Source organism: Panicum virgatum, chromosome 4N, assembly GCF_016808335.1.
Source record: "Panicum virgatum strain AP13 chromosome 4N, P.virgatum_v5, whole genome shotgun sequence".
Taxonomy (NCBI): Eukaryota; Viridiplantae; Streptophyta; class Magnoliopsida; order Poales; family Poaceae; genus Panicum; species Panicum virgatum.
The window spans coordinates 29,527,895-29,551,996 of NC_053148.1; positions in this window are offsets into that span (position 1 = coordinate 29,527,895).

Genomic DNA, 24,102 nt, shown 5'->3' on the forward strand with positions numbered 1-24,102 from the left:
GGACTTCAACTTTTTCTGAGGTGCTTACCAATAAATTAGAAGCCTATGTTTTACTCAAAGTTCGTCCAGAATAAAAATAAAACTATGAAAATAAAATCTAAAAGAGAATATTTACAAATATACCTTACTTAACATCGTTAGGATTGACGTTCCGGTTCCTCCTCCATGGTGTATATGTCAATGTAATGAAGGGGCACGACGTCAGGCTCCAAGAATTCCTTTAGTCGATGTCCGTTCACCACATATTGGTCACCTTTCACATCCATGATTGTCACCGCTCCCGTGGGTGAAACTGAGTGTACGACATATGGTCCATCCCATTTGCTTTGCAATTTTTCTTTGCCAAAGAGTTTGAATCTTGAATTGTAGAGTAGGACCTTGTCTCCTTCTTTGAATTCCTTGTTTTGTAATCGCTTGTCGTACCACCTCTTCATCCTTTCTTTGTAAATTGATGCACTATTGTATGCTTTCAATCTTAACTCCTCCAATTCGCTTATTTGGATTCTCCTTTTAATTCCAGCGGCTTCCGCATTCAAAGTTCATCTCCTTCATCGCCCAATACGCCTTATGTTCTAGCTCAACCGGCAAGTGGCATGTTTTTCCATAAACAAATTGATAAGGAGTCATACCAATCGGGGTATTGTGTGTCGTACGATATGCCCATAGTGCATCATCTAGTCTCTTCGACCAATCTTTTCCTCCTTTTACCACGGTCTTCTTTAAAATATCCTTCAATTGCTTGTTCGAAGTTTCCTCTTGTCCGTTTGTTTGGGGGTGATAAGCCGTGGACACTCTATGTTCAATTCCCAATTTCTTCAAGCATTAACCAAAGTCTTTGCCCGTGAAGTGTGTTCCTCCGTCGCTTATCAAGATTCTCGGGATGCCATATCGAGGGAAGATTACCGATTTAATCATGTGCGTGGACTCCTCCGTTGATGCCTTCCGACATGGCATAGCTTCAACCCACTTTGAAACATAGTCCGCCATCACCAATATATGCTCAAATCCATGTGAGTTCACAAATGGTCCCATGAAATCGATTCCCCAGACATCAAATAGATCTATTTGCAAGTTGTAGTTCAATGGCATGGCATTCCTTTGCGAGATATTCCCCGTCCTTTGGCATTCCGGACAAGTCGAAACAAATCTTTTCGCTTCTTCATGCATCTCGGGCCAATAGAATCCACTAGCCCATACCTTAGCTTGAGTTCTAAAGTGCCCATAATGTCCTCCATATCCCGACGAGTGACACTTCCTTAGAACTTCTTCATGTTCCTCCCTCGGTATGCATCTTCTTAGGACTCCATCTTCTCCATATCTATATAAGTATGGTGGATCCCAATAGTATTTTCTTCTTTCCGCGATCACTCTTTTCCTTGCATTCTTGTCCAAGTGATCCAAGGGCATCCCTTTTATTGCCCTTATTATTTCATTCATCCAACTATCTTTGTCGAGAATTCTATATAGGTGATCATCTCTCATTTGATCCTCGATCGGTTCTTTTCCATCATCTCCATGGTTCATCCTTGATAGGTGGTCGGCCACAACATTTTCTACTCCTTTCTTGTCCCTTATCTCCACATCGAATTCTTGTAGCAATAGGATCCATCGAATCAAGCGTGGTTTAGCATCTTTCTTGGACAAGAGATACTTGATTGCCGCATGGCCGGTATAAACTATCACCTTTGAATTTACTATGTATGATCTGAATTTCTCGAAGGCGAATACCATGGCAAGCAATTATTTCTCTGTTGTTGCATTGTTAAATTGGGCTTCATTGAGAGTCTTGCTTGCGTAGTAGATAGCATTTACCTTCCCCTCTTTACTTTGTCCAAGAACGGCTCCTACGGCGTAGTCGCTTGCATCACACATGATTTCAAAAGGTAGATTCCAATCCGGAGGTTGCATGATAGGAGCACTTATGAGGGATTGCTTGAGTGTTCGAAATGCATGAAGACAATCACTATCAAAAATGTACTCCACATCTTTTTGGAGAAGTTGTGTCAATGGCTTGGTGATTTTTGAAAAATCCTTTATGAACCTCCCATAGAATCTGGCATGACCGAGGAAGCTCCTCAAAGATTTGATGTCCGTAGGTGGTGGTAATTTCTCCACGGTTTATATCTTTGCTTTGTCCAACTCTATCCCTCTCTCGGAGATAACATGACCGAGAACAATTCCTTCTTTCACCATGAAATGACACTTCTCCCAGTTGAGCACAAGATCAACCTCTCCACATCTTTTAAGAACTTTCTCCAAATTTGCCAAGCAATTTTCAAAGCTAGTACCATGCACTGAGAAATCATCCATGAATACCTTCATAATCTCTTCTATGAAATCTGAAAATATAGCCATCATGCACCTTTGAAAAGAAGCTGGCGCATTGCACAATCCAAAAGGCATCCTCCGATATGCAAAAGTTCCATACGGGCAAGTAAACGTGGTCTTATGTTGATCATCCGGATGAATAGGTATTTGGAAGAATCCCGAGTATCCATCAAGGTAACAAAAGTGTGAATGTTTTGCCAACCTTTCTAGCATCTCGTCAATGAATGGTAGTGGAAAATGATCCTTCCTCGTTGCCTTATTCAATTTTCTATAATCGATGCACATCCTCCATCCCATGATGGTTCTTTGTGGTATCAATTGCTCCTTCTCATTTTTCACAACCGTGAGTCCTCCTTTCTTCGGAACGCAATGCACGGGGCTTACCCATTCACTATGTGGTACGGGGTATATTATTCCGGCATTCAACAATTTGATAAACTCTTTCTTCACCACATCACGCATAGCATGGCTCAACCTTCTTTGATGTTCTATGACCGGCTTGTATTGCTCCTCGAGTTGTATACGATGTGTGCAAAAAGCGGGGCTAATACCTTTCAAGTCGTTAATCGAGTAGCCGATCACCTTTTTGTGCTTCTTCAATAAATTCAGCAACTTCTCCGTCTCTTCCGGGCTCAATTCGTCGCTAATAATCACCGGAAAAGTCTTGCCATCTCCCAAAAAATCATATTTCAATCCCTTGGGGAGTGGCTTCATCTCAACATCGGGCGCACCATCCTCTTCTTGATCTAACTCTCCAATTTTTTCAAATTTTTCTTCCTCCAAATTCCTGTGTTGCGGCTTCAACTCTTCCATTGTTTCCACTAGTTCTCCGTCTTGATCATCTTGAGCATCTCCATTCTCCAAAGCGCGTTGGAGAGGATCCCTGAAAGAATCAATGGAACGAATGCTCTCTACCTCTTCGTTATCAAGAGGTAGAGGTGAAGCAAAAGACGGTTTTGAATGAAATTCAAATGTGCGCTTCTCTCCATCTAGATTAAAAGTGACAATCCCTTTTCCAACATCTAGAATAGCATTTACTAATTTGAGAAAGGGTTTTCCAAGGATTATGCCTTCATGCTCATCATCACTAGCATTAATCACAAAAAAGTCGGTAGGAATTTTTTTACCCGCTATAGCAACATTTAGATTTCTAAGCACTCCTAGCGGTTTGATTAATCTACCATCTCCCATGATCAATTTAATGATTGTGGCATCTAGGTTTGATGTTTCGTTAAAAAGCTCAACATAAACCTTGGAACTCATCACACTAACATGGGCGCCAACGTCACATAAAACATTGCAACATTTTGTTCCATCTATCATGCAATCAACACGAGGTGTGGGTGATGGATTACCTTCGCCTTGATCGCTTCCAATCGCATATACTTGGGCTATGTGCACGTAGGGTGATGATCCCGATTTCACTCCCATGATCTTTTTGACCTCCAGCACTTCGTCCAAGTCAATCTCTTCCTCTTTTTCTTCAAAAAGTTTCCGAATAATATCACCGGCCGATTCCTTGCGAAATGTATATCCCGTGTGATTCCTCGTTGATTTGGATGCGGTCTTGCTTTGTCGAACAATCTTCTGAAGTCATTTGGTATCCAATCCATTTGCTCGAATTCTCTTAGCGATTTGGCGGTGCCCATGGTTCTTCCTTTCTTTTCCGGGTCGTCTTTCATTGCACTCCGGATCGATGCTTCTTCATCGTGGTTTGTCTCTATGACTTTCCCATGCTTCGGTTGTTCTTCCCTCACTTCCGATGTCTCTTTTCTGAAAATTCCAGCAAGCACCCGCACTTGAGATTCTTCCTCGGAGCTTGCCGAACATCGTTTTTCCCAATCTCTTCGCATGGCCGCACCCTTGCTGATTTTTTGTAGAGTTGGGCGGCTTCCGTGAGTGTTTTCTCCATGAGATCTCCTCCTGCACACATTTGAACAAACTGCATGCACTCGGGGGTTAGGGAAAAGTAAAAGGTATGCAAGAGTACTTCACCGGAAAATCCGAGCTTCGGTCCTTGTTCAATCAATCCATTGAATCTATCCCATGCTTGATCTATCCCTTCTTCTTCTCCTTACGCGAAGTTGATCACTTGCTTCCGAATATGTTGAACCTTGCTTAACAGAAAGAACCGCTCGCAAAATTTCTTCATCAAGTCATCCCAATTTCCTTTTACCTCGAAGGATGTAAGTGCAAACCATCTTCTCGCTTCTTCCGCAAGTGAGTATGGGAAAAGATTCCATCTAAACCAAGCTAGTGGAACTCCGTCTTGTTGTACCGTGTTGCATAGCATTGTGAACCACTTGATATGTCTATATGGATTGTCCATCTCATCTCCTCTAAAGGGGTTTGCCGCCGCCATCTTGATGATTTGAGGCTTGATCTCGTACTCGGTGGCTCGCAACACCGAATCTGATTTTTGCATGTCGAAGTCCTCCGATCGCGGGCTTGCATAATCCCTTAGTGATTTTTCTCCTTCCTCCACGTGTTGAATGAGATGGGCCATCTAGACAATCAAAACAAAAACAAGAAAACAAAAATTTTCTAGGGAAAAGGTTAGGTGTTAGTAACCAACAAAATTAATATAAAGTTAAACGTAGCAAAATCGCTTGTTCCCCGGCAACGGCGCCAGAAAAGCTTGTTGACGCTTCTTAAAGCACCAATTTACGTACCGCAAGCGCACGGATCGTGTAGCTTTTACCTTAGAGTATTCCCCCAAGGTTTATCAATCCACGGAACAAGTGTATTACTATGCTTAACTAAGCACTAATGATGTTGGTAAAAGATCTATATTGAATGATTGAGTGTGAAATAGATCTAATCTAACCAATCTAATCTAATCTAGACTAGTGAGCAATGATAGATGTGTGCACAAGATATGAAGAGCATTTGTCCATAGGGTCTAGGATCACTAGAGATGTAATCGCCAAGCAACGAAGAACGGATCTAATCTACCAAAGGTGTGTTCCAAGATCAAAACCTTTCCCTCCCGCATACTGTCACTACACGAGGATAATCGGTAATGAATCAACAAGAACACGATAGTTGATGTAATCTAAGTAAACCATGCAAGAGCAAAGCAAACCCAAAGCCAAGTCGCGAACTATTAAGCATCAAAGCATCATCAACAAGAATCGTGATAGATCAATCTCATAAAGGATTTGGCAATTACAACTCAAGATCTCCTTACAACCCTATGAACAAATGAGGACTTTACCCCATGAAGCTAAGCGAAGCATAGTCGATCATGGTGGTGAAATCTCCGGCAAGGGATGGATCCCTTGTTGTCCTCCAACTTGCAGCGGCGCCGAGAGACGATGAGGCGTCCGGTGTCGCCTTTCTCTTGTGTCTAACTCGAATGTATCTATGGATGCTCTTCTCTGGATCCTCTAGATGCTATCTCTGCGATCCTATCGATCTTTTCTGCTATCCTTCTGCGATCCTCCCCGATCCCCTCTCTTTGACGGCGGCTTCGGGGTATTTATAGGCAGATATGGTCGGTGGTTTTGGTAAAACATAGATTAGGGTTGACGCATACTTCGTGCTGAAGAAAACTGAGACCGATTGGGCTCCGAAATGGGCGAGGCCGGCCGGCCCAAGGGCTCCAGGCCGGCCGGCCTGGGCCCTTTCTGGCCCCTTTCGATCCCATATTTCGCGTGTGGCCTCTTCCTCTTATTCCTCATCTTAGCCCAGTTGTAACCATGCGTCAAAACATCTCCGAAAATGTCCAATTTTCTGTCAAAATGCAACATGCTCCAAAATCCAGGACAAAAACAAAAACGGTCAAGTTCGGGTGCCAAGTGGCGGGTTAGTACATGAATCATCCCGAAGAATTTACCAAAACAACTCCTAATCATACAGTAAAATGGGTACTTAAGGAGCGCCAACAGTGGGAATATTTACATCAGTATCCGCAGATAAAAGTTAAAGAAGTCTTGAGTTCATTTCATAAATTAAGTTCCTAAACCTTCGGGCTCTCTTCCTCTTCATCTCCGCTTCCAGCCTGGCCAGATATCCCCGCGAGCTCCCAGAGTCCACACCATCATTGACAATCCCTTTCGCGGCTTCATGAGTTCGCTTGGACTACAAAACAAGCTGTTAGAAAATGATCATCAAACAAATAAAGCAGACCGAAGGGTAACGCCCTAACCTCTTCAAGACGCTGGCGAGCCATGTCCCGCAGAACTTGACGTCCAGCTAACAGCCAGAATCTTTGCAAAAAAAGTCTTCTTCACAGACTGAATACGGCTAGAACAAGCTTGCAACTCCGAAGACTCTAGGAACTGGTACCTAGGATCAGCAATCTTGCCCATGTCCTGGCAACCTTCGTGCTCGAGCAATGCAAAAGCGTTCTCGCACGAGACAACAATAGAATTGTCAGAAATGTTTGTCAGGATATTCCCAAGGACTGCAAACTCCTGTAATATCCAATCCAACAAAATAGAAACACCCAGGCCATCGAACTTCGCCAAAGGCTCAGGCTCAGACCCGAAGGTCGCAAGAGCATCCCTGTAAGCTTCGAAAATAGCGTCACTTTTCTCATTGATTTCATTAGTTGCATCGATTAGCAACTGCATGTTCACTTGAGCCTCCTCTTGTAACTTATCAATCAGCTTATACTTTTTTGAGCATTCGGCAGAAAGTTGAACGGCAAGACCTTCAGCTTTCTTAACACTGTCAACTCCCTTGACGATTTCCTGCCGCAAACCCTCAATGGTATCATCCCTCGAGTCCAACTCTTTTTGTGCCTCGGCAAGAGCGATATCCTGACATCCAACCTTCTCCTCCAGCTCCTCATTCTGTTTCTTGTGAAGATCGTTTTCAATCGATCATTTTCAGCCACCAGCTTGAGTCTCTCAGCTGAACCTTCGAGCATTTTGTCGGACTCGGCTTTTTCCCTCCGGAGCAAAACCCTCCCGGCCACAAGAGCCTTCGCGTTCATCGCTTCAACCACCCGGCCAAGGTCACCAGTACCGTAAGCCTTGAGTTCCTTCTGAAAACCTACAAAAAGCACGACCGTTACACAATCTACTACACACATGCCACCAAAGCAAACAGAGTTACCTTCAACATCAAAGAGCTCCTTCTCCAGCTGTCTTTCTTCCACAGCCGAGGCAGTCTGTGAAGGTAGAGGTACCTCCGCAGACCCAAACTCGATCTCGTGGCTCAGCATCGCAATCATGGTGGCAACATCTACTTCGCAAACCCAAGGAAGATAAGGATCAATATCCGGTCCTTGAAAATAAATAGGACGAGGAAGTAGAATCCCACCTAGATCATTGAAGCGATATTGTCCGTCTTCTTGAGCATCCTCACCCATTAAAGTCGCCTCCACCATTGCAGAACCCTCGCGGGTTTGGCAGCAGCAGCATCCGTCCTCTCGCCAGAACTTTCCGGCACCTTCGAGGGTTGCACGCTCAAAGGTGCGGCTGGCACATCAGCAACCTTCGTAGCAACCTTCGAGGGCACATGATCCGGCCCAGCACCAGCCGCACCTACAGGCACAATAGGGTCTATGGTAGCACCCTCATCCTCAAAATCTAGCAGGCTGACACTTCGCAGGCCCGTGCCGCTCGACGGGTAAAGCTTCACGACCACGTCTCCAACACTATCTGGGCCTGAAAGGAGGGACCCAAACTGGTCAAGATAAAGCTCCATAGATTCTCCCCTAAGGGGAGAAAGACTTACAGTCTCCTCCAGCTTCCGCAAAAAAGACTCACTACACATCGAAGGTACCGAGTCAGGTGGTTACCTTTCTTCGCCGACGTGACCTTCGAAGGAGGGTGAGGCGGCTTTGTCGCTAAAACCTCCGGGGCAGCCTTCGAAGAGCCAGCATCAATAGAAGAAACCTTTCTCTTCTTCGTGGCGGGTTCCTCACTCGAAGCCCCCTTGTTCCTCTTCTCCAGCTTCTCGGGCTCCTCCCGGTCCACATACCTTACACCCATAACAACCAAAGTCCGATTCACTCGGCAACTCCCAGGACAGCAAAGAACAAATGATTCATATTCCTTCGATAGGTACGGCCCGGCCAGTTCCGTCGCTCTCCGCTCGACCTCCGCCACAATAGCCTCATCCATCTCCCCAGGCGGCTTTACCAGATCTACCTTCGGGAAGGGAAGTGCTTCTTTCGAGGCACGAACCTTAACCTTCACAAAGGAATTCGGATCCCATCCAGCAGACAAAGGCCAAATCTTCGCGCAAACAAACTCCTCGATCAAGTCCCTCCCTCCAATCAGCGCAGCGGCCATCGAAAATGCATCCAAACAATCTTTGTACCCAACCCTAGACCTTCGGAACTCTGCCTGGCTAATGTGCTCAACCAAGCTAACCTTCGAAGCTAGAGGGTAGGAGACCTCATTTGGGTCCTCAGCACTAGGGAAGGCAACCTTGGCATAAAACCAAAATTGCGCCCAATCATCATCCCATCGATTGTTTTGACAGTATGAGAGTTGCAAGTGATCAATCTTAAGCTATCTGTTTGACCTTCGGGGCACGAAGGTGCGATACCTGCTCTGAGCACTATAAGCATCATCTTCGTCCTCGAACCTAACCTTCCAACCTTGAGGGTGGAGCTCATAAAGGCGGCAGAATGTGTCGACCGAAATGGGCCCTCTGAAAGACTTCACGGCCTAGAAAAATTTTGACAGCGTGACAAACGCATTTGGTGTCAGCCGATGAATCTTCACCTTGAACCGGGCAAGTATCTCTGGAATCTTCGGGTCAAGGGGAAAATGCAGCCCAGCAACAAAGAAGTCGCGAAACACTACACAATCCCCATCTTGGGGTTCCGGCGTCTCCTCAGCTTGGGGCAGGCGGCTTACCCCCGCAGGAAAGAACCCTCGCTCAACGTACGACTCAATAAGAGCCGCAGACATGAGCGAAGGCCCAAACCTTAGAGTCGGCGCGGGCTTTTCTTTCTTCATCAATTCCGAAGGATCAGCCTCCACGTTTGACAAATCCTCCCCGTCTAAAAGATGATCCCTCTCCTCAAATGAACCAGCACCTTTGGTGACGTCTTTGGCAGTAATCGTTACTCTAGCCATCCCTGCAAGAGAACATAACAACCTTAAAAAAAACTTACAACCGGTGCAGACGATGCAAAGATCTCCTAACTCGCAAAACACAAAGCCAAACTGCAGAACCAAAAAGCTCGAATCTCCCGGCAAATCACAACACTCCACGTGGCAAGCTCCAAAAACTGGCAGAGCTTCGCTACAAACAGAAGGCATGAAAGCGACGCTTCACCCCCCCCCCCTTTATATAGGAGGGTGAAAGTAAATAGTGCCACCAACGGTAAAATCGAGAAAGATGCCAAACGTCACCCAACTAAAAATCGACACGTATACAAAAGTTACCTTTAGCTCATCCCAACCTCCAACGGAGGGAGACATTTTTTTGTTGCAGGTGATAGATGCTTCGAGGGTTCGGCCCATCGGAGTCGGCCCTCGCCCACGAGGGGCTACTATTGGGGGATCACCGCCTCGTACACTGGAGGTTGCCCTAGACAGCAGGATGGAAGCCAAAGGTGCTAAAGGCAGCCGGAGCCCGAAGGTCACCCTTCCGGCCGAAGGTCATCTGATGCGGCCGAAGGTCCCCGGATGAAGCCGAAGGATGTCGAAGCCCGAAGGTCCTTCCGAAGACCAAAGGTCTTGGAGACTTTCAAAGATTCAAGGAAGCGCATGAAGGTCCAGCACTAATCCGAAGGTTGTTGCGGGACCTTCGGCTTAGCATCCCTAGCACGAATCAGATAGAGTAGACAATTTATACATTCCAACATGTAAAATGACCTACGGCCCGAAATATTCTCAAAATATTCTGGGCAGGTAGGGGCATTGAGGTCATTATGTAACAAAGGTTAGGGGTATAAATACCCCCAACCAATCTGTACTGGACACGTGCATATATGAAGGCGAAACTCTGGCACTTTGCTTTGTACCACCTTTCGTGTATGCATTTTGCTTGGGTTGTAAAAAAGCCGAGAACCCAACAGGTTTGATGATGCCAGGTGCTCCACACCATCAAGGCAACATTAGCCTCGACGCATTCGTGTCAATTCATTTCTTTTCTAATCATCTTGCAGCCTTTTCCGCCGTCATCATCACATGGTGGACAACCTTGCTCCTAGTTCAAGGCATGGGCTTTGGCCCACAAGGACAAGGTGACTTCTGACGTTGTCTACAACCCGAAGGACCTGCCCTTAGCCTACAGCAATGCGAATGTCCAAAGCCGCCTCAATGAGTACACATCGATGGCAAGGGAGGTCCCTGTGCTAGAGGACGAATCAAAGCACCCAGGACCTTGATGGAGAAGTCGTGATGAGGGTGGGAAGAGGCAAGAAGCATGCGCGGTACTAGATTGGCGAACACACTCGACTTTGGCCACTACTCACACTCTCTCCCAGATTCGAGCAAGGAGCATGAGCTCAAGCCCAGCCATACGCCCAGGACTAGACACTGCAGAGTCCCGGGTGAAGGCACTCTAGGTTATTTCAGTTTCATTCATCGTTCAATGATTTTTACATACATTTTCTTTTATTTGTAACATTGGGATAAAATATTGTAGGCCCAACTGGAAGAAGAGAGGAGGATACGAGAGGAGATGGCGCCAAGGATGGAGGCTAGTGGCAGAGGATGGAGCCATTCGGTACATGCAAAATATTTCTGAGAGGATGGGTCAACATGCGCCATTGATGTTGTTCCCTCCTCAACCTCCTACAACTACTCCTGTGAGTCACTTGACAACCTTGTAGTTTCTCATACTATTACCTTTTCAAGTATTATACAATGAGATTATTAATGATTTAGTTTGTATATTATATTGCTACCTTAAATCTTGTCTCACACATGCAATCTCTTCTCCTTTATGCAGAATCAATCGGCTGCATTGAGTGATAGGCCTTGTGACCCAGATTTGTCATTGTGGCCACGTCAGTGATTTATCATTTTCCTTGCATTTGTAGTTTTGGATGACTTTGTGACTACTTGTGGGTTGTGAATGAACCTACTTGTGATACTAAAGTTTATTTGCATTTATGTGTTGTCGACACCTATATATATGAACTGTCTGCGATGCTTATTGTGATATATGTGTGATTCCTGTGATGTTTGTTTGAGTGGGGTACGTTATACGTGACCGAATAGTAAAGGTAGGTAGGATTAGGTCACTTTGTTGTGTGTTACACTCAGCAAAAATGGCCTTTGCTGAGTGCCAATGTAAACATACTCAGCAAAGTGGCCTTCTCTGGGAATTCTGGAAGAGCACTTTGCCGAGTGTTTTTGCTTTGACACTCGGCAAAGCTAGAGCCCTTGCTGAGTGCCTTCACAATGACACTAGGAAAATCATGATGCCTTTGCCAAGTGTTTATCCATCGCGGCACTCGACAAATATGCCGTCAACATCTCCTCGCCGTCCCTGTAACCTTTTTTGCCGAGAGCCAATACAACACTCGGCAAAGTCTTTGCTGAGTACCTGACAAAAAACACTCGGGTAAGAGCTATTTACCATCAAAATTGAGCCCAAGTGAGCTATACCGAGGGTGGCACTCAACAAAACTTTTGCCGAGTGTTTTTTGGGTTTCACCGAATGGCAGTGGCACTAGGCAAAATGACTATTTTCCCGTAGTGTCTCTTTACCTTCTTAGGCCTAGATACACCACAATAGTGGCTACAGACTAATTGTTTTGAGAATTAGCATAACACAAAATAATGGTGTGCTACATAGGGGTAGCAGCGGCACTGCATCAGCCGTCGTAGCAGAAAGGATGGAAAGGGGCAAGGCTAACCTTAATCAGCAACTCAACATTTTAACCGACGCAGCCATAAATATGTGATTTACAGGGGCGGGTGGCGGTACCAGCCGCCCCTGAAAATGAGCCCTAGGAAACCTATCTTTAGGGGTGGGTAATGAGGTCACCCGCCCCTAAAAACGCCCATACATATCTGGGCGCAGCCTTCTTCCTCCTCCCGACAAAACAGTGTCTTCTCGGGGGAGGTGCTGTCCGAAAATACAATAAATCAAAAATACAGGAGGGGAGGTTTTAAACTCGATTTCCTTGGAGTTGGGGGCTCAAGGAGGTAAGTAGATGCTAATTCAATGTTTTTTCTAAGCTTTTGGATTAATTTCAAGGCTCAAATTGTGCTATATATGATTTTACCCTGAGCATGAATTGTCAACTGACAAAAAATATGCAAGCATCCGTCAGTGGGACAATCAGGAACTCCATGCCGGCAATAGTAGTGTTACTCAAAGGAAATAGGACAAAATCATGCATATATTCTATGCGCACTTTCAGGATGTCTGTACTCTAATGATGCACTGTAATGATACTTCTATATAATTTTATTTTGAATGTGTAATTAGTTATGTTATAAAAATATATTCATCATTGATCACAAAATCCTTCATCGCGCACTAGCTTGATAGGTGAAAATTGGCGGGAAACAGAAATTTAAATAAAGCGAACAACAGATTTGGAAAAGCTGAATAGAATAGCGCACTAGCTTGATAGGTGAAAATTGGCGGGAAACAAAAATTTAAATGAAGCGGAAAACAGATTTGGTGTAACTTGGCGGGTAACAGAAATTTAAATGATTTTATAGAGTGGGAAATAGATTTGAAAATTTTGAAAACGTGTAGGCAAGAAACCAATTTCCAGGGGCAGGTGATACCACGAACTGCCCTTGTAAAAGCATTTCTAGGGGCAGGTCAAGGCATCAACCACCCCTGGAAACTAAATTTTCAGGGGCAGCTCATGGCATGACCCACCACTGAAAATCTATTTCCAGGGGTGGTTGATGCCTTGACCCGCCCCTGGAAACGACGATTTCTAGCTGCGAAAGACAGGCATGGGTGTCGCAGGCATGGGTGTCGCGCCCGTCCCTTCAAATAAAGTTTTACCCGTCCCTAAAAACGTTTTCTATAGTAGTGTACTCCATCTTGTCCGCCAGTGCTTCTGCCATCAGCACGTCAGTAACATTGGAGTAGAAACGTGCTGCTGCTGCTAGAACATCACCCTTTTCATCGCGTAGCACTGCACCTGTAGACCCAATTCTAGTGGGCACCGAGTAGGATGCATCAGTATTAACCTTTCGTCCATCCACTCAGTGCCCCTAGCTCCCGCTCGATTCGGTTGTGCTTTCTCGTCCCTGAGCAGATAAAGTCTTCGAGCATAGATGAAATGTGTCTAGCCGCCGCTGCTGCACACTCCAATTCTGTTTACCATGCTTCCTTACATTTCGTCCCGTCCATAATGACCAAGCTCCACAAATAATCAGCTCGGCTGTTCTTGCGTCGCAATGCTCATTCGTGAGCAAGTCCTGCGCCCATGTCAGCTGGTTAAATATTGGAACTTTGATTCCATTCAGTTTCTTTATTTCTTCCTAGAAACGCCACGCCACTGGACATTCAAAAGTTATATGGAACAAGGACTCCTCCGGCCATAGGATGGGGTTCAGTGGCTGTGGTGGTGAGGAAATGGTAGGGAGTGTGTGCCAATGCTGCAGGACGAAGACAGCGCATTACCCCCCACGCCCCCTCCCCGCCCCCCGGGGGGACGCGTTTGGATCTAGTTGACCATAAGTGTTAAGACTGGTATCACACTGCTAGAAAATCTCTCATTAGTACCGGTCGGGAACCCCCGGTTTGTACCGGTTTCCCGACCGGTACCGCTCCTCCGGTACTAAGTGCACGCGCACTTAGTACCGATTAGCTGGCCCGGTACTAAACGGCCTGTTTAGTACCGGTTGGTAACACCAACCAGTACTAAACTGCTGGCGTGGCCAGCAGCTAGGCCGAGCAGTTTAGTACCGGTTGGTAATACCAACCGGTACTAAACGATTTTTTTTCTTTTTGATGCTTTATATTTGTTCTCTTTTCCTTTCAATTTCAATTAATTAGTATTAGTAGTCGTACTCGCAGCGATTTGTGTATTTGTACTCGTACTCGTATCTAGAATTCGTATTTGTATATGGAGCAAAGCAAATAAAAAAATTATATACATACATGGATAAAAGAAATGTTAGAAATTATATACATACATGGATAAAAGACAATAATATTTATAAGTATGAATTCTCATAAGTTTTTTCCGACAAATTCTTCAATAATTCTAATCATCTGCATCGTCATCGGCACCGGCATCCTTCTTGCGGCGTTTGTTGAGTTTATCAGCTCGAGCCACACTTATCATTGGATCGGAATGAAATTCACCATTTGGATTTATCACCTCATCCAACAGGAATCCATAGAGTGCTTCTTGAATTGCCCTGATTCTTTTCGGTTCGATGAGGTTCTCTTTCAGTCTCCAAATCTGTCAACAACAAATAAACACCAATAGTTTAATTTAGTACCCGTATGGAATTAGATACAAGAAATTGTTACTAATGTTATACGTACTTCGAAGTTTTCTTGAGTCACCCTCTTGGTATCTCGGCAAAAAAGTGCATGCGCTCACATACGTAGTATCCGCAGAGGTTGGTTCCTTGTTTCTATCTCAAACACTATATACATATATGCATATATACATGTTATGAAATATTCATGCTGTTTGAATAAATGAAAGTAGATGTGTGATATTCGTACCGGCTTGTAATGGTTGAATTCAAGCTCAGTCGGTGTTGACGCGACTCCTAATTGTGTTTTGAGGAACGGAGACCATACCCTTTGCATGATGTCTACGAGATTTTGATATAATTCTGGTGGCTTATTCAAGGAGTCCCACACAGTAACTCGGGACCGATCGATTTCGATCACAAGTAGGATCCAGTGGAAACTGTTGATACATACATATGGATACAAGAAATGTTAGATATATACACTTATTGGCTAGTTGAAGTGACTCAAAAAGTGAAAGGACTCACTTGAAGTTGTACGGCAATAGAATGAATGTGCGATCGTGCTGCCCTTCCAAGGACATGACTAAATTATTCTCGGTCCGATTAGGATATTGGCGTGCACACTCCTCATGTATAATATTCGGATCTATGAAGCCAACGTTGTAAATCTCGCTCTTCTGGCATTCATGCATTTTCATCCTGCACGATTACAAATAAAAGGAGGGAATGAGAAATCTAAACGACTTAGTAGAGCTAGAGTATACAATTGAGAAAACACTTACATAGACCATACATTGACGAGGGACTTGTCTAGGGCGTCTTGATGGAATAGAAACAAAAAATGGTCAAAATCAATCCAAATGTCATCCATTCCCCGATAGAAATGGGTATGTTTAATTCGAGCAGCTAGCATTATATACCCCTCTGCACATGCTTTCAAGTACACTGATGTAACTCACGCATTCTTGTTGGTAGGGTGTCAATCAACTCTGGCCACATCAGAGGTTCCCCCAGTACAAATGGCTTTCTTCCTGCCCCTTGGTGAACCGGGATTTTTTCCTGACCTAGGAGCTGAGCTTTTGTGAGGTTCGTTTCCTTGACAAACTCAGCAGTAGCTTCATCCTCTTTTGAAAGCACTACTAGAGGGGGTACGCTTTGTTTGGGTTGTTCGCCGATTACTCTTCTTCTCCCATGATTTTGTAATCGAGCGGTTGTAGTCCGACATCAGTGTAGGCTTTGGTTGGCACATTATGGATAGATAGAATTTCTTCGCTGTCGGATCCACTGGTTCCTTTGGCTGAGGCTTCTTTGGCTTCAACTGCTTGCGCACGTCTTCTTGCACCCAAGCATCCAATTCCTCTGGAGTCATTTCGTAACCTGACTTCTCTGGCGTGGGCTTCTCTTTCTTCTTTCGTTCTTGGGTCTTCTTATATCTTGGAGGTGGCAGTGGCGGCACCCAAGTAGATTTCTTCTTCTTTGCGGGGCGAGGAGATGGCGGAGGCGGACTAACACTAGGCTCCCCGGAAGTGGCCGGTGACGGCGATGGACTAACGCTGGGGTCCTGGGCTGCGGGCGGTGACGGTGGATCCACACTAGGCCTCGGAGACCCTTGAGCAGCTGGCGGTGACCTCGGAGACGGGCTACGATCCCTCCCTGCAATTTTTATGTACTGTTTTTTCCAACAAATCCAAGTGTGGATGGCCTGTCCTAGTTCCTCTTCTCCATCGCCTCCAGGGATCTCGAGGTCGAGGTCTTCCCATCCTTTCTCGACACGGTCAACCATGACTCTAGCATATCCTTCTGGAATCGTCATGCCATGGATTGTCCCGCCTTGAACAGGGACTTCAGCAACCCCGTGAGCGACTACTTTCAGTTTTTTCCTTGGCGGAAATAGAAGCTCACAGGGGGTCCTCACGGCGATGTCGTCCACGGGATAATGTTCCGCAACCGTTTCCTCTCGATCTGCAGCTAAGTGTTCCATTGAAGCGACGCTGCTACGACGCTGCAAGCCGACGGGGCTAGTCTCCAGCTAAGCCGTTGATCTGGCTTCTGGTGGCTGCTGTTGGCTAGCTGTAAGTGCACCTTTGATCGAAGCAACCCATTCTTCTAGGGCACGCACCTTCTCTGCTACTTCAGCCTTTCTTCTCTGTTGGCTTCGATACATCTCTATGTCGCCACTGAAGCCATGCTTCCATGGAACTACGCCCATGCCTCGCACACGTCCTGTGTGTTCCGGTGTGCCAAGAGCGTACTTCAGCTCGTCTTTCTCTCTGTCTGACTTGAAGCTGCCTTCGGACACGGCCTTTAGTTCCACATCGAGCCTGTCGACCGCTTCCCTTATGGCATCGCTAGTGACGAACGACCCATCTTCCATATTCAATGAGCCTCCATGAGCGTAGAAGTAATGTTTTGCTCGCAACGGCCAGTTGAAAGTCGCCGGTATGATTCCTCTGGCAACGAGATCATCTTCCATCTTCTGCCATTTCGGAATCGCCGACGCATATCCTCCTTGCCCAAGATGATGGAAGTGCTTCTTTTTGCTCGCATTCTCCTTGGCTTGGGCTGTCTTCTTCTCGCTATCCTCGGACGACTTTTACTGCATGAATGCCTCCAAATAAGGACGTTGATTCTTGAAGTTTTTCTCGAAGTCCGGCGTGAGTACCTTTTTAACATAATCTTTGTTCAAATTTTTCTTGAACGTCTGAAAAGCAATAGCCATCTTCTTCATGACCCAATCCTTAAACAGTTGTTCTTTGTCCTTCGGAAAGGTGAAGTGTCGTTTGACATCTGCCCATAACATTTCTTTATCGGTCTCGGGAACAACGTCAGCATCGATATCTGTGGCTTTACTTTTCTTCCATAGCTTGAAGCTAATGGGAATGTGGTCCCTGACATAACATCCACATTGATTCACCACCATCGTCTTCACACCCTTCGGAGACTTTGGTTCACCGTCAGGATTCAATGAAGTGATAATAGTGTGCCCCTCCATGATTTTCTTCGACCCTCGTTTCCGTTTTGGTTTCCTAGTCGATCCGGATGCCTAAAAAATATGTATTTAGTACGCATTGTACTTACATACAGAATTAATGCGTATGTTTATATATATAAGCACGAATTGTATATACCTCTGCGCTATCATCTTGCACAGTTGTTTGTTCTGTCTGGTTATCATCGCCATCACCAGTATCGTTAAGGTATTGGCTGCCATCGTCCTCGGCAGCATCCTCTTCATTGTGGTGCGTGCCCATACCAATTATGTCTGCAAGAAAGGCCTCGTCATCACAGTGAAAGGGTTCCATTTCGTTTTCTATGTGAATCAACATATGTTTGATATGCAATTTTGTACTAATTAATAATGTATAAAAAAATTACAAGTGCACCTTCGATAAAGCCGCACAACGCATACATAGACAAAATTTCTAAAATTTACGTCATATACATATTATATACAATGTGCCCTGGAATTTTATAAAATGTACCCTGAATTTTCTAAGATTTTCTACTAATTACACCTGTTTATAGTATAGCAAACTAAAATTTACAACGAAAATTAGAAGTTCAATAGATAAAGCTGTACAAGACAAAATTTACATCATATACATTTCATAACAAATACAATTCAAAAATACCAAATAAAACAATAAATGTGAAGCTCGTAATGACATGAAGTTTCTACAATATATAATATTTTTGTACAATATCCATAATTACTACAAGATATAAAGACATACTTCTGTACAATATACCTAAGCAATAATTTTCCATACATTTTCCTTAATTTCTCTACATTTTCCATAATTTTCCATACATTTTTCATAAATTTACATACATTTTCCAAAATTTTCCATAATTTCTCTACATTTTCCATAATTTTTCATAATTCCTCTACATTTTCCATAATTTTCCATACATTTTCTACAAATTTCAACAAATTTACTACATTTTGAACAAATATCTATAATTTTCTACAAATTTCAACAAATTTTTACAATTTTCACTAGTGCGTATCGATTTCTAACATTTTCCTACTATTTTCATTATTTCTACGTATATATCTACCAATTTCTTACAAATTTTCAACAAATTTCAACAAAATTACTATAATTTGAAAAATTATCTATAATTTCTACAAATTTTCTAAAATTTCTACAACTTTTCTTCAATTTTTACAAAATAGAATACTGCTTTAAACTAATTAAAAAAATGGCTGAGTCGTGCTGATGTCAGCCTGAGGCCTCACGTCGGGGAGGCGCGAGCAGGCGGTTCGGTGCGGCAGTGGGGACGAGGCAGGACGAAGGGAAGCGCGGGGCGGAGCAGGCTGCTCGGCGCCGGAGGAGGCACGGGCGGCGGTGCGGCGGAGGCACGGGTGGTGGCGCAGCGCGGAGGAGGTCGGCGCCGGAGGGGACGACGACGCGACGACGGGCGGCGGCGGCGCGCGCGCGAGGGCTTCGGAGGGGGCGGCGCGAGGCCGACGCGAGCAGTGTAGTGCGGTGCGGAGGACCTCAGGCGCCACGCGGGGGGCCGAACGGCGGTGGTGGCGACGGTGACGGGCGGCGGCGGTTCGGTCTTCGCATCGGGGGGGATGGCGACGAACGCCAAGTCCCCCCGGTTATATAGAAGAGGCAGTTTAGTACCGGGCCATGGCTGCGCGGCTGCACCCGGTACTAAACTATCTACTGCGACGTTTAGTACCGGCTGTTGGCACCAGCCGGTACTAAACGTCCCCAACAGGCGGGAAAATTTTGGGCGACAGCTTAGTACCAGCTACAACTATGGCCCGGTACTAAACTCCCAAAATGATTCTGTCTTTTCCACTTTTGTAATTGTTTTGTAATTATTTTGTAATTCTTTATAATATGTTTTATGTGCAATAAAATTTAATAAACGATTAAAAATAGATATATGTACTATTTTCACCATGCAAAATTATATTATTACTGTTAAACATACGTTAATCCTAATAGTATTAGTCTTTGCACTAAATTCAAAGTATTGACACTAAATTTTAAATTTCAATTCGTTTAAATATGTTTTATGTGCAATAAATTCAATAAATGATTAAAAATTTAGTACCGGTCAAGGGCATCGCCCGGTACTAACCTGCCCCATCTGGCAGGAAAATTTTCACGTAGCTCTTTAGTACCGGGCTAAGATTCAGCCCGGTACTAAACAGCTAATTAGATAGATCTTCTGTTTTCTTTTTGAGTGTTTTACATGTTATTTATCATATTGAGTCCAAATTTTTTTATATCTGTTTCAATTGTGTTTTCTGTGCAAACTATTATATAAATGCATAAAAAATTTAAATCTCAGTTATTTCATATATGTTAATTAAACAGTTAATTAAATAGATTTTCTGTTTTTTTGGGTGTTTTATCATATATGTGCATGCACTTAATTAAATAGATTTTCTGTTTTAATTATGTTTATCACATTGAATATGCACTTAATTAATTTATCATATTGAGTCTAAATTTTTTTATATCTGTTTCAATTGTGTTTTCTGTACAAACTATTATATAAATGCATAAAAATTAAAATATAAGTTATTTCATACACCATATATTACATCGATCACTTGGTTACATGAACATGAAAGTATAACATAACGATTACACATCATTGTTTAATGGAACGTTGACAACATTTCTTTTTACGAATCTCCCTTGATCATGATCGAGACGTAAGTAAGGAGCGTCCTCTTTGGACAACAGGATGCTAGGGTCAACATCGACAGAGAATGGAGGACGGTCGTAAAACTGATCAAAGTCTTCTGACTTGTCCGAAATGTCTTCAACTCCAACGATTTTTCTTTTTCCTGGAAGAACTATGTGGCGTTTTGGCTCTTCGTCGGACTTGCCTTGATTTTTCTTAGGTTTGCTTGCCATGTCCTTCACATAGAAAACCTGTGTCACATCCTTGGTGAAGACGAATGATTCGTCTTTATATCCAATCTTTTTAAAGTCCACTATTGTCATTCCATACCGGTCTATCGTTACACCGCCACCTGCTCGGTTCACCCATTGGCATCGAAACAAAGGAATCTTCAAGGGGCCATAGTCAAGCTCCCATATTTCCTCTATGACACCAAAGTAGCTGTTCTTATTTCCATCATGGCCTATTGCATCAATACGCACACCACTATTTTGGTTCGTGCTCTTTTCATCTTGGGCTCTTGTGTAAAACGTATATCCATTGATCTCGTATCCTTGGTATTGCATGATTGTGGCCGATGGTCCCCTAGCAAGCCATTGTAGTTGTACATCAATCGTGCTGTCACCTATGAGTTTTCTTCTCAGCCAAACCGCAAAGCTATCTATGTGATGATGTGTAATCCATGACTCAGACTTCCCTATGTTTTCATATCAGACAATATTGATGTGCTCATCCATATATGGGGCCACGAGGTATGAATTCTGTTGAATGGTAAAATTTGCTTTGAGGATTTCACTTTCAGGGATGTGCATATTAGATTTCTTACCTTGTGTGTCCTTTCCTTCCAATCGCCCATCATAGCGTGACATGGGGACCCCAATCGGACTAAGTTCATCAATGAAATCAACAAAAAACTCAATGACCTCCTCTGTTCCATAGCCCTTGGCGATACATCCTTCTGGCCGAGAACGATTCTGAACGTACTTCTTTAAGACTGCCATGTATCTCTCGAAAGGGAACATATTGTGTAGGAATACAGGGCCTAAAATGTTTATCTCTTTCACAATATGAACCAGGAGGTGGGTGATAATATTAAAGAACGAAGGTGGAAAGACCATCTCAAAACTGACAAGACATTGGACCACATCATTCTGTAGCCTTGTGAGCTTATTTGGATCGATTGCCTTCTGCGAAATTTCATTAAGAAAGGCACATAGCTTCACCACTGCTAATCTTACATTTTCTGGTAGAATACCCCTCAACGCGACTGGAAGCAATTGGGTCATCAAAACGTGGCAATCATGAGACTTTAGGTTTGTGAACTTTTTCTCTTTCATATTAATTTTTTCCTGCATATTCGAGGAGTAGCCGGACGGTACCTTCATACTGTTCAAGCAAACAAACATCCTTTCCTTCTCCTCTTTGCTGAGAGTGTAGCTAGCAGGACGAAAGTAGTGCTGTCCATTTTCTCTCTTCTCAGGACGTAGGTCTTCTCGTTGTTTTGTTTCTTTCAAATCACGTCTTGCTTCTAGTGTATCTTTTGACGGCCCATACGTACCAAGGAATCCTAGCAGGTTCACGCAAAGATTCTTTGTCAAGTGCATCACATCGATTGCATTGCGGACCTCCAGGACATCCCAATATGGGAGCTCCCATAGTATGGACTTCTTCTTCCACATTGGGGCATGGCCATTTTCATCATGCGGAACTTGTTTGCTTCCACGGCCCTTTCCAAACATGACATGGACATCCTTCAACATCAAGAAAACACGCTTCCCGTTTCGGAATATAGGCTTAGCATGAGTTTCTGGTTCCCCTTTGAAATGTTTTCCTTTTCTTCTTAAGGGGTGGTTGAGGGGAAGGAATCGACGATTACCCATGTACACGACCTTCCTACAATTTTTTAGATACAAGCTGTCGATTTCTTCTAGACAATGAGTGCATGCCTGGTATCCCTTATTCGACTGTCCGGACAGATTGCTAAGTGCAGGCCAATCGTTGATGGTAACAAAAAGCAATGCTCGCAGGTCAAAATTCTCCTGTTTGTACTCATCCCAAACACGTACACCTTCCTCCTTCCACAGCAGCAAAAGTTCATCAACCAACGGTCTTAGGTACACGTCAATATCATTGCCCGGTTGTTTTGGGCCTTGGATAAGCACCGGCATCATCATGTACTTTCCGCTTCATGCATAGCCAAGGAAGATTGAACATACAGAGGGTCACAGGCCATGTACTGTGACTGCTGCCCCACTCGCCGAATGGATTCATTCCGTCCGTACTTAAAACGAACCTTATGTTCCTTGGGTCGTTATCAAAATCGGGGAAATCTCTATCCATGTTTCTCCACTAGGACCCATCCGCAGGGTGTCTTAGCATCTGATCTTGCTTACGCTCTTCTTTGTGCCACTGCATCAATTTAGCATTAGATTTATTTCTGAAAAAATGCTTCAAACGTGGTATTACTGGGAAATACCACATCACCTTAGCGGGAATTTTTTTCTTGACGGGCTCCCCGTCGACCTCACTAGGATCATTTTGCCTGATCTTGTACCGTTTTGCATCACAGACAGGACAAGCATCCAGTTTCTCATATTCTTCGCCTCGATAGAGAATACAATTGTTAGGACATGCGTGAATTTTCTGTACCTCCAATCCAAGAGGGCAAACAACCTTCTTTACTTCATATGTTGTAGAGGGCAATTCATTTCCCTCTGGAAGCATGTTCTTTACGATTCCAAGTAGCTCCTCAAATCCCTTATCGGTGACACCATTAGCTGCCTTCCACTGCAGCATTTCAAGTGTGGTACCTAACTTTTTAAGCCCCTGCTTGCAATCTGGATACAATATTTTTTTGTGATCCTCCAACATCTTCTCAAACTTCTTTGACTCCTTTAAAGTTTCACAGTCTCTTTGTGAATCCACTAGAACCTGACCTAATTCATCAGGTGGTTGGTCTTCTGCTGCATTTTCTCCAGCCTCGTCCATTTCTTTAGCATCGTCTATGGGTTCATCTTCAAAGGCTCCCGCTGCATATAGATGAGCCCAGTCTGCAATATTATGATCATCATCTCCTTCACCATCTTGCATCATAACTCTAGGTTCACCATGCTTGGTCCAAAAAGTATAGTTATCCATGAAACCCTTTTCATAAATGTGGGCGTGTAGAGTGCTCCTCTTAGAGTATACCTTTTTATTTTGGCAAACACGGCACGGACAACACATAAAACCTTTCGATGACTTGTGGGCCTCCGCCGCATCGAGAAAAGACTTTAGACCATTAATCCACGCCATGGTGCACTGGTCGCCGTACATCCATTGTCGGTCCATCGATCTACAATTTTAAATTAAGTAACAACATTATTTTACTTGTATTCATATCATTTAAATTGGCACATAACATAATGAAATACAAAAGCCATTTTTGCGAATTTAACATTGAAATACAAAATTAATAGAAGTCCAAATTAATAGATACATTACACTACATGCTTAAATTATAGAACATGATAAATAGAAGTTCAAATTAATATATACATTACACTACATGCTAGCTACCTAATACAAACTACTCATCATGAGATCTTTGGACCAATGCCTCGTGAACTGCCTCACGAAGTCTTGACACGGAACGGTCATATTCCGCCAGCCTTGACTCTTCACGTCTTGCATTATATAGAGCCATCAACTCACGATCATCATCAGTACCATGCAACTCAACATTAAATTCACGACAAAATTTACGGCTTTCTTTGCCAAGGGAGAATATATCAAAAGCTTTCTT